This window comes from Lissotriton vulgaris, chromosome 3_1 (assembly GCF_964263255.1).
Source record: "Lissotriton vulgaris chromosome 3_1, aLisVul1.2, whole genome shotgun sequence".
Taxonomy (NCBI): Eukaryota; Metazoa; Chordata; class Amphibia; order Caudata; family Salamandridae; genus Lissotriton; species Lissotriton vulgaris.
Window position 1 is genome coordinate 635945164 of NC_141689.1, and position 12364 is coordinate 635957527.

General features: G+C 44.6%; 1 protein-coding gene across 1 annotated transcript in view; it reads right to left on the minus strand.

Annotated features, from left to right (window-relative positions):
- SKIC3 (SKI3 subunit of superkiller complex) overlaps positions 1 to 12364 on the minus strand; it is a 1256060-nt gene that overhangs the window by 1127959 nt on the left and 115737 nt on the right. The gene's annotated exons all lie outside the window — the stretch shown is intronic.

The following is a 12364-nucleotide window of genomic DNA, read 5'->3' on the forward strand; positions in this document are numbered from 1 at the left end:
AAATATTATCCAAATTAACCCCCACAAAGCTAGATACTGAAGGACTATACAAGTAATACGCCTTTTCTAATCACCATGATAATTCAGAACATCGAAGCATTGTAAAAGAATACATTGTGTTTTGAATACAAAAAGGAAAGCAGCATTGAACCAAATATCTACTGGAAAAATTAGTGTTATTCTGTCAACAGAAAGACTGGTGGCATTATGTGATGTGTCCAAACCGATCAATAGCCTTGGAAGCGCCTCCACAAAAAGGTATGACCTCTTGAATGTAGGATAAAACAGATTGGTAGTGAAGGCTGCAGCAAATAATCACAAGTGACTGCCAGGCTTTCAAATAAATTAGATAAAAAGGCCCTAGAGCATTCACATATCTGTAAGCATTTAGAGTTAGATTGTAGTAAAATGGATACTTCACAGGTAGCCAGTGCCGATCCAAAATAAAGAATGGAAAATAATCAAAGCAGTCAATAAATCTACGCTTTTGAGTATCACTGAAGTGTACCAACAAAAGCCTACTCGATAGCACAAGAGGAAGTATGTTCAGGTCATTCTAATCCTGTTAACGCCCCCTTCAGAGGCCACACCCACCGATCGTCAGCTCTGACCTGTAACTAGGCGTGTAACGCTTCCAGCGCCTCGCTCTGCCCGCAGGCCACGCCCCCTTCAGAGGTCATGCCCACCGATCGTCACTCCATTCTTCCATAAATCATGTGCTTTCCTCGGAAGCGCAGCGGACGAGCGCAGCGGGCGCGACGTTTGCGCGCCGAAGGCGCGCCTAAGGAAAGCCTGTCTGCGCCCGTCCGCGACCGACCGGGACTAGGGGCACCTCATAATACCCTATCCTTCCATTACTCCAGGGATGACCTTCTGGAGTGCCATAAGAACAATGATCATCTACTTCTATCAAATGATACACTCCACCAGCTCTGTAAGTATGGTATACTGAGCCAAGGCTGTCACCTTTCCACTCGCGCAGCATGTTTGGCTCCGTCCAATCCACCCCTCAATTCGCTCTCTATCCTTTACCTCAACACCCGTTTCCTTGTCAAGCACCAGATGGACATCTTTCTGTTACTTGACACGGAGAAACCTGACATCCTTCTGCTGGCAGAAACGTGGCTATCTCCTACCTCAGCACCCGATATCATAGCAGCCCTACCACCTGACTACTATATTATCCAGGCATACCGCGCTAGCGCGAAAGGAGGAGATGGAGTTGAGGCGATCATCCACTCTAGCCTGGAGGTCACTACTCTTACCCGTCTGACACTAGCCAACACGGATAATCTTGTACTAAAAATCGCCACTCCCCACATGACTATAGCATGTGTTCTTTTGTACAGACCACCCACTTCAATGCCATTGTTTCCCATGGCCTTTAGTGAGCAAGTTGCCAACCTAGCTCTAGATCACGGCAGGGTTATGTTAGTAGGCGATTTCAATTACTGGTACAAAGATCCTTTAGAGGGCCCTCAATCAGCGGAACTGACTGACCTTCTGTCTAAACTCAACTTCAAGCAACTGGTGCTCTCCCCTACTCACGATAAAGGACATATATTAGATCACGTGTGGTCTAACACCACTTGCGTGACCTCCCCACTAACCTTGCCTTGCCTATGGTCAGATCATCTTATCCTTAAATTTGAGATTTGTGTTACTCACAACAAAACCACTGTGCCAATTGCCGGCAGATTAGCTAGGAATTGGAACGCTATGGATAAGACTGCTTTTCTACAGTCATTAGCTAATGATGTCCCTCCTCTGGATAGTGATATAAATCTGTCAGTTTCTTCTCTAACCGACTGGCTACAAGCGGCCAGCAATCTTCATGCCCCGTACAAAAAAATTAAACTTGCTCGGCGTACGGATGCTAACAGATGGTTTTCTGCCGACTTAAAAAGCAGGAAACTGGCTCTCCGTCATCTTGAGCGCCGGTGGCGCCGCGATTATGATACTGAGGGAAAAACGAAATATACTAGGGCGAGGAAGGAATATATGAATGCCATCTCTGCAGCAAAGGTGGAGTACTTCTCTTCTCGTATTTTAGACTCATCAAATAAATCTAAAGATATTTTCTCTGTCTTCAATGAACTGACCAATCTGGAGAATGTCCGTCCTAAAGTAATCCCCACCCAGTGTCTGTGTGACTCACTCAATTCCTACTTTAGTGATAAAATCACAGACATAAAAACTGGCATTCCCCAACCAAAGACCCCAATCACGACCGGTATGGCAATAAAGACGGGCTCTGCCACCCTTACCAATTTTCAACCCATAACCAGCTCCTGGAATTAATGACGAGAGTCAAATCTGGCTCCCCACTGGATATCTGTCCCCCCCGCATCATGAAAGAATGCTTCTCCGCTTATCCAACCCCTGTTCTTGCCCTTCTAAATGACTCCCTCTTGTCGGGCATAGCCCCGTCCACTTTCAAAGAAGCCACGGTTATACCCCTATTAAAAAAAACCCGGGGCAGATCCTGGATGCAAGGCAAATTACAGGCCCATCTCCTTATTGCCTTACTTGGCAAAAATTCTAGAGGCACACGTGGCGAAAAATCTCTCTAATTTTTTGGAGGAGTCCTCTTGCTTTGACCCTCATCAGGCTGGATTCTGGCCTGCACACTCTACGGAGGCAGTGGTCACTGCAGTTTTGGACACACTTCGAGACTGCGCAGATAGACGTTCTCCCCAGGCCCTGGTGCTTTTGGACCTGTCGGCCGCGTTCGACACGGTCGATCACAACATCTTGATCGACCGTGTCGGACAGGCCGGCATACAGGGCGTGGCGGCCTGCTGGTTGAGGTCCTTCTTGGAGGACCGCTCCCAAGCAGTGCGCCTGGGGGACTTGACCGGTGTTAAACAGGCCATTCCATGTGGTGTGCCACAGGGCTCCTCCATGTCACCCCATCTTTTTAACATATACATACTCCCCCTTATACAAACCTTGAGGGATAAACAGGTGAGAGTTTTTAACTACGCAGATGACCTGCAGCTACTCTTCACCATTGATAATTCTGAAAAATCCATGAGTCATTTCCAGTCAACCATGAGGTTTATTAAATCCTGGATGGATCAAAATCAGCTGAAACTAAATCCAGGTAAAACCGAACTGGTACTGACTGGGGATCGTGCCAAGTACTGGGGTCCTCACTATTGGCCCTCAGATCTGGGTCAAGCTCCGCTACCCTCACCTTCGGCTAAAACGCTTGGAGTCATTGTGGACAGTGATCTTTCACTAAAAGCACAAGTGGGACAAGTGGTCTCCAAATGCTTTTACCAGCTAAAAAAAAATCAGGAAGGTCAGGCGACTACTAACGCCTGAAGCGATTACCCAGGTTGTGATCGCCACTGTCCTGTCCCATCTGGATTACGCAAATGCCATCTACCTGGGTCTCCCAAACTATTTACTCAAGCGTCTCCAGATGGTGCAGAACTATGCTGCTAGGCTGATCCTGAAGCAACCTAGATGGCAGGCGGCGACTCCTCTTCTCATCAAGCTGCATTGGCTTCGGTCACACAACGTTGTTACTTCAAAGCAGGCTGTATGATCTTTAAGTCATTACACAGCAAAAGCCCTACATTTATTTATCAATTAATCACCAGATACGTTCCCTCCCGTAACCTTCGTTCACTCCATCTAGCCCTTCTCCATACCCCCCCTTTAAACTTAAACGTTCTGGTGGACGCAGATTTGCAATATTGGCCCCCTGCCTATGGAACACCTTTCCCCTGGAAATCCGGTCCTGCCAAGATCTCTTACCTTTCCGGAAAGCACTGAAGACCTGGCTCTTTAGACAAGCTTTTTAATCCACCTTTTCTACCTCCGTTTTGTGTTACTGTTAATTTTAGCGCCAAGAAACTAATCAGTGTTAGTGCGCTCAATAAATGATTTAATAACATAAATGATTTAATAATAACGTAAACATGTGACTTGATGGACACCCTCAAATTGTAGACTTTTAGTCCTTGCATTTGACATGGTACATCATACAACTCTGCTTAATGGAAGGAGCCAGAGTTCCTGACTTTTTACTCCCATGTATTATCACCATCCTTGCCAACTTCTCCTCACAGCGACTTCAATTGGGACAGGTACCATCAGATACATGGTGAAAAACAAGACAAATTCACCAAGAATTCCACATCACCTGTGTTTTTAAATACCCTAATCAACAGCATCACTAACCATGGACAGGAGTTTCCTGACACAGCTCTGAAGCACAAAAGCTGTTCTGAACGCGCACCAACAGACTCTTTACCTCCTACACTACCCTTATCCTAAGGAAGTGAATCACTTGGAACTCCAAAGCCAATACTCTGGAAGTGAATAGACTAAAAGTACACGGAACAAATAGATTCCTGCTCTTACATCCTCCCTCGCTAAGGCCTAATCTGTTTCACAGCCAACAACAAATTCTTTGTTAGTCCACACTACGATAGGCTCATTTACATTAGTCTAACCCTTCTTCTTGTACTGCTTGCATACTTACTTAGTTATGCCTTTTACCCCTCCCGCGGTATAGGCCATCAACCAGAACTCTAAAGCCATCTCGGTCCTGGGCTTTTCTTTCCATCTGACTCCAGGTGTAACCCATCTCCTTGCAGCTCGGAGGCCTTTGTGCCAGGTTTTTCTTTTCCCTTGAGGGCCTGTTGTATCTTGTTTTTATGCTGTATTACTTTCTTGACACTGTTCCTTTAATCTGTACATTCCTTTTGGATCCTTCCTTACTCTCGTGTTCTTTCTCTTTGCTTGCTGTGGCAGTTGCCTGCTAGCCTGGAGAGGGACACCAGCTGATACCTGTAGCTTACAATAAATATACTGTGGTGTTGGTGTAGGAATCAGGAATCAGACGAAGTGGTAGATTAAGGTATTTATTCCAAGTTAGGTTACAGGTATAAGTTAAGGAGGAAGAAGAAAAACAATGAACCCCACCAGGAGCAGTATGTTCTTGCTCAGCCCAGTTATCAACTGACTCCGAGAGTCCAGTTCCTAGAATTCCATGACATCATATCAATGATAAAATTCTACAGGATAACTAAAAATTTAAGCGAAGACTGGCACGGTTGTCGGTATTGTAAGTAAAAGAATTCCTCAAAACAGGCAGGTAGCAGGTTATAGAAAGGAGAAAGGCAGAAGAATTCTTCAAGGATTTTAGGCAAATAACAGCAGAGACTGGCACTTAAATCATGTGGGCGATCGTTATAGTGGTCACTGGTGGGGCTCTGAGGGTGCCAGTATGCTTATGAATTGGTGGATAGAAAAAAAAATGAAGTTCAATACCTTGAAGTTGCTTTAATCTTAGAAGTCCTTGGAGTAGTAAGTTGAAATTCACCAGAAACGTCGCCAAAATTGTGGTGTTGGTGTAGGAATCAGGAATCAGACGAAGTGGTAGATTAAGGTATTTATTCCAAGTTAGGTTACAGGTATAAGTTAAGGAGGAAGAAGAAAAGCAATGAACCCCACCAGGAGCAGTATGTTCTTGCTCAGCCCAGTTATCAACTGACTCCTAGAGTCCAGTTCCTAGAATTCCATGACATCATATCAATGATAACATTCTACAGGATAACTAGACTGGCATAGGAGAGATGCCAGACATGACATATACCTCTTTATATTATTATTCTATGATGGACTGTGTATCTCTTTCCCTACAACATTTTGGCGAGGTTTGGCTAGCATTACTTGGAAGAAGCTACTGAAGGAATTGCGATCGGCTGGTGAAGAGAACCACGCGTGAATTTGGTAACGTGAGGGTTGCTGCCAAGGAAGAATTTCCTTTTCAAGTCAAACTTTTGTGGTGTACGATTCAGCCGGAGCGGAGTTGAGACTAGAATTGGCATTCTCCGTGACATTTGTTCTTTTCTCTCCGTCTTTCTAAGGAGAGCAACGGAAGTGTGCTGCTGTGGAGTCCTGAAATCACGGAGTGAGTACGGTCTGCCTATTTCTGACTCATTCGCGTATCGACGTTGCTATTTTTCCCTGTGCAACTAAATGGAAGTGTGATTAAAGCACAAGTTACTACTTGTGTAACGATATATCTGTAAGAGACATTAGTTAGTGATAGATTCCTTACCTTAGAATATCCCCAGGCGTCAGACTGGATCCGGAAACTTTTGCGTAGCAGTACCCTTGCGCGTCGGTAGGCGTCGTCTGCGGCTCCGCGTCCGTCGTCGGCGTCGTGGGCGCCGTGATGACGTCGGAGTACTTAGACGCCGCCTCCGCGTGCTGACGTCAGTTCTTAGACACAGCTTTTCCGCGCCAGAAGCGCAGAGCCATGCCAAAAACCAACACTGGTGCCATGAAACTAGGGCCCTGAAAGGGGATGGCCTTAACCCTAGATATCGGTTCGCAGAACGGGGAGGATGGGTGGGTCGGTAAGGAATCTATCACTAACTAATGTCTCTTACAGATATATCTTTACACAAGTAGTAACTCGTGCATCTGAAGAGACACGTTAGTGATAGATTCCTTACCTTAGAATAGATACCCCAGCAATACCAACCCCGTGGTGGTGGGTCTGCGAACCAATAATCACACCTGAAAGTCCTGGAGGACGGAACGGCCAAAGTAGCCAACCCTCCGGACTTGACTGTCCAGGCAATAATGTCCCGCAAACGTGTGCAGCGAGGCCCACATAGCCGCCTGGCAAATGTCCTGCAAGGGCACACCTCGGCCCAAGGCAGTTGTAGTGGCTGTGGCTCGAGTGGAATGAGCCCTCAGCCCAACAGGGGGTTCCTTTTTAGCCAAAGAGTAACACGCCTGGATGCACAAGATGATCCACCGGGAGATGGTCCGCTGGTACAACGCTTTCCCTTTCTTAGAGCCCGCGTATCCAACAAAGAGATGGTTGAAGATTTTGAATAGTCCTGACAAAAACGCCTGATCCTGGTTTGCAGCATTAGGTCCTTGGAGCTCCAGATCTTCTTTAGTTGAATGAAAGCATGTAAGAAAGGGGCTCTATATATGCTGGAGCAAAGTAAGGTACAGTGTGTATAGAGTCCACAGTCCCCTGAGGTTTGGCAGAGGCTAAAGTTATATATAACCTTACTCTCTAAAGTGGTAGCTTGGTCGAGCAGTAAGGCAGTATCAGAGGACAGTGTAAAGCATTTGTTGTACGCAAATGGTCTCACACACTCAAGAACTGTACTCTAGGCCAACTGTTTTGTATCAAAATATATAGTTGTTTTATTTTAGAACCAACAAGGTATCAAAATATACTTTCTCAGAAGGAGTTAAATTGGTTAAGTACTTTTCAAATAGGCAATAGACTTTTTGATTGCAATAGTTACATTTGTTGCAAAAGGCAACACAATTCTAAACACAATGCAACATTGAGCACAATGGGAATTTCTAGATAACTGCAATTAGTTACTTTATGGATTACGTTTCTAATTACAGGACTGGATCCTAGATTCAGTCCTGGGACATCTCCTGTAAACAATTAAGTAAAAGCGTTTTGGTTACAGTAGTGATTTTTAAGGAATATTATTGTATTTTAAAAGTTGACACTTCAAAACTTTTTCACATAGAATCACCAATGTTATCCTGTGGGAGGAAATTCACTTAGCAGGTAAGTAGGGTTATCGTTACTTTTTCTTACTCAGGGCTGGATCCTGGATCCAGCCCTGGTGCTTTTCCTGTAAACAATTGAAAGAATGCGTTTAGGTCATACAGGCGATTTTTAAGGAATATTTGTAGTTTTTGAAAATCGACATTTAGAAACTTTTCTGGGGATTCTTATGGAAGGAAATTCAAGTTACTGGCAAGTACGGTTAAAATTACTTTTCAGGGTCAGTACTGGGCTAAAAGATGCAGCACTGGGTTCTCTCCTGATAACAGATGAGTAAATCAGAATTAGTTGTTCGGCTGATTTTATATGAATATTTTAAAGTTGCAAAACTCTACACTTAAAAAAAATTCTAAGTGAAACTAGTCAATGTTACCCTCTGGAAGAAAAGTGAGTTATTGGCATTTGGGTAAGTAGTCGACTGACACAGTTACATTTCTGGGCATAGACTCAGGGGACTCCCAGGGTCAGGTAGGTACAGTTGGTTCACCCTCAGGGGCACAGGTGCAGCCGGGTGCTGAGGCCTAATGTTATCCAATGAGAGGCAGGGGGCCTTCGGTTGGTGGCTGCTTGCAAGCAGGTCACGTGGCTGTGGGAGCTAGGCTCTAGGTCACTTGCTCAGGGCAAATGGGGGAGTAGGTTAGGACAAAGGTTGCACTGAGAGGGGCACTCGGGGGGCTGGGTGCAGGGTGCTTTTGAGCCATCAGCGCTCAATGTTATTCAATGGCAATCTTGGGAGATGAACAAAGGCTGCAGGCTCGGGGACGGAGATTCTTCAGGAGCGACCAACACTTCGAGAGGTAAGTTGGGACCTTGGAGGATAGGTAGGCACCCAGGAGTTGGACACAGGGGGCCATGGGGCCCCGGGTGCAGGGTTGTCTTTTGACGTCTGGAAATCTTACCCTCTGCTAGTCGCGGTTGGAAGGGTCCCTTGCTGTGAGGCTGCAGGCGTTGTTTGGTTCATCGAGGAGGGTCCTTGGGCACTGGATTCCATGTCAAAATCACCTGGGGGATGTCCCAACCAAATCGTAATTTTATTCTTTTATTTGATTTTTATTGACGGGATCATAGATGGACAGAAGTATGGGAAATTTGACGGTATCTGTTTAGGAGGGGACTTTAATGCCCATATATACCCGAGACATCCCCCTTGTAGAAGGGGTACAGAACTGTCAAATCTCCTTGCAACTAGAGACCTTGTAAACTGTATGGAATATGCTGGTATAGGATCTAGTGCCGCACCATTACCAACCTTTATTGGCCATGGGAGCGGAACTACAATTGATTATGTTTTTGCTTCACCTCCTGTCGCAAATGCCCTAATAAAGGCAGAAGTTGTATGTAAAATTTATAGCGACCACTACCCGATTGTTATTCACCTATTGCTCCCGAGGGGTAAGCGCCCACGAAATGAAATAGGTGCAAGAGACCTTGAAGCCTCAACTGACAAACTGAGGGTAATTTGGAGGGGCGTAGATAATAGGGGAACACTGGCAAAAATTATCAAAAAACACCCCGTTCTCATTGAACATTGTCTTACCAGCACTGGTCAAGGGGTTAATATCATTACATCATTTACTGAACTCTGCTCTGTAATAAAAGGTGAGATTTCCAGACCTGCTTCGAGTAAAGCTGAGGAAACACCTAGATGGTTTGATGCCTCCTGTTCAAAGGCAAATAGGAAGTTGAGAGCTGCCCTAAAAGCCGAACCCAGGGACATCTCCCAAATAAGGCTACTCAGAGCAGAGTATAAATCTACCCTGCGAACCAGATCAAATGAATTGCTTAAAACACACTGGGGTTCCCTGGCACGCTCGGCCGAATTGAAAGACACTACTGGGTTTTGGAGGGAGGTAAAGAAGATCAGATCTATAGGTTCAAATTTAACGGCAATTAATTGTAACATCACTGGACCTATTTGGGTTGAACATTTTGCTAAAATTTATGCCACACCTAGCAACCCTGCTCCGACCCTCCCCCCTTTAAGCCCTCTTAATATTTCTGTGTCTGAGGTTGAGGATGCCATATCCGAAAGCGCTGGAAACAAGGCACCCGGCCCTGATGGGCTCTCAATTGACCAACTAAAGTGTGAGCCGGATTTTTGGGCTCCATTATTATGTAATGTTTTTAACAATTTAACAAACGAACACATACCAGAAACATGGTCCTGCAGCACAATCGTCCCCATTTTCAAGAAGGGCGATAGGCTAGACCCCGGGTGCTACCGCCCCATTTCGTTAATCGACAACACCTTGAAAGTTTTGGGGCGGGTTATCTTCAAAAGAATTTGAATGTGGGCTGAAGAGAGTAAGATCCTACACCCAAGTCAACTCGGTTTTCGTAGCAATGTCGGCACGGTGGAACAATGTCTGAACTTGAGTCTAATTATGGCAAAATACAATACTGCTAAGAAATCCCCTCTATATTTTGGTTTTATGGACTTAAGTTCTGCGTTTGATTTTGTTAACCGTTCCCGCCTATGGTCCACCCTTCTCGATTATGGTTTGGATGATTATCTGGTCCACTTTTTAGCTTTTTTACATAGCGATTTAAGAGCACATGTGCGTATAAACCAATCTGGCGAAGGTTCTGACGATATTAGAATAGGGCGGGGGGTCAGACAGGGGTGTGTGCTGGCCCCCCTCCTTTTTATTTTATATATCAATAATCTGAGCAGCTCACTGAACACCCTTACAAAAGATGTACCACATGTAAACGGAGTCCCCATACCTACCCTTCTTTATGCCGATGATGCGGTCCTAATGGGCCGCACTCCAAAGGCACTCCAATTTCAGGATTTGTTCTCTTTATGGCTGATTTAGGCCTGACCACTAATTTAAAAAAATCCTTAATTATGAGTTGTGGTCCTAAAAACTATAAAATTGCAGAGATCAAATCAGGGTCAAACGTTTTGAAAAGCACTTGCACTTTCCCCTATCTGGGGCTGCTATTTTCAAATACCGGTTCGTGGCATGCACATGTATCTTATGCCAGGAACAAGTTGGGTAAGGCAATAAATAGCGTTACTTCCCTGAAACAACCCAACTATGCCGATGTAATAACACCACTAGTTAAGATCTACCAAACCCAATGTATTCCAACTGGCACTTATGGCGCCGAGGTTTTGGGTTACACAAATTGCATCGGTCTCCAAACAGAAGAAAATAGGTTCTGTCGAAAGGTGCTGGGTGGGGTGATTTGTTCCCCCCACTATGTATGTCATAATGAACTAAATATTTCATATATAGAAGATTTTGTAAGATCAAGACCAGCACTCTTCTGGCTAAAGATATGGATTAATCCGGCTGCCACTCTGACCCGCGATATAATTTTAGATTGTTTAAAGTGCGATAGGGCACATCTTATACCGTGGCTAAAAGCGGTAAAAGATTGCCTCGATAGTGTAGGACATGGTTTATTGTTTACTTCACCCAGTCAAATAAATCGTTCTCATAAGACCATTATTCTCAGGGCATTATATCTTTTGTATAGAGAAGAGCGAGAAAGGAAGAATCTGTCCAAATGCACTGTTATAAAATACATGGGCTACTCGGAACCTCACATTAAACACCCAGGCCCTCCATACAGGTATTTATGCTTGCATCTTGGCAGATGGAATAGGAGCTTATTGTTTCGTTTTCGAGATGGGAGTATAGTAAACTTACTAAACTTCTCCCTGGGCTACAACAGACACCTTGAAACTTTGAATTGTCCATGTAACCCTAACATGAAACAGAGCCTTATGCACTTTTTGTTCTTCTGTGGCTTTTACAAAAAACTTTCCGCTCATTACTTAATGCCCTATTGTAGAAAAGAGAAATTGACTAGTTTTAGAATAGCCTTGAGGTCTTTTTGTTATTGAGAACGGATGAAGTAATATTTAGGGTGAGCTGTTTTCTCAAAGCTGCCGTTAGATCACGAGCCACTTTACATATTGATGTTTAAGATTTGCACATTTGCACTTTTTATGCACTTTAAAATTTTCTAATTTGCACATCACCATTGTTGCTTTTTGCACATTATGAATACGGACTTATTGATGATGCTGTTCTATCCATCCATTCACTTTCTTTTAAACTATGTTTTATAACCTTTTTAATTGTATATAATGTTTTTAACAAGAAGGGACAATCTGTATGTAAATGTGAAAATGAAATTGACATTGATTTATTAGTCTTAAAAAATTTTTGCTTCCAGCTGTCATATTATTGTATTGCACTGTTATTGTTTAAAAATGTATTTTGTTTGTACTTTTATGGATGTTTTTAATTCCGAATAAAGATCTTTTGACTTGACTTGACCTGGGGGACGTGCTCAGGGTCTTTCCCCACTCAGGCCGGGCTCAGCGGGTGCAGAGAGTGCTGGATTCGCGGTTCCTGGCTGGAACCAGCAGTATTGCTGCTTGAACAGAACCACTGCTCATGGGAATCCCAGTCTTTAAGAGATTCAAGGCAGGCAGGTCATCTGGGGTTTTCGAGGTTGCTGTCCGCAGGAGATGCCGAGATTTAGCAGGAGCAGGTTCAAGGATCAACAATCCTCGAGGGCTGGGTCAGTTGGTGTTGTCCTCTTGTTAGCAGCTGCACGGCAGGTCTTCTTCTTCTTGATCTTCTTTCTTGTTTTCAAATCGGAGGAAGGAAGGGTCAGGGTGCCCCTAAATACTAAATGTAGGGGTGTTACAGGTAGGGCAATTGCAGGGACCGATAGGTCCCTGTCCTGGGGTGAGTACACCTCCTATCCTGCTCTTCTCCTGTGGGAGGGGGCAGGGGCCCAGCTCTGATTGGGTAGGGA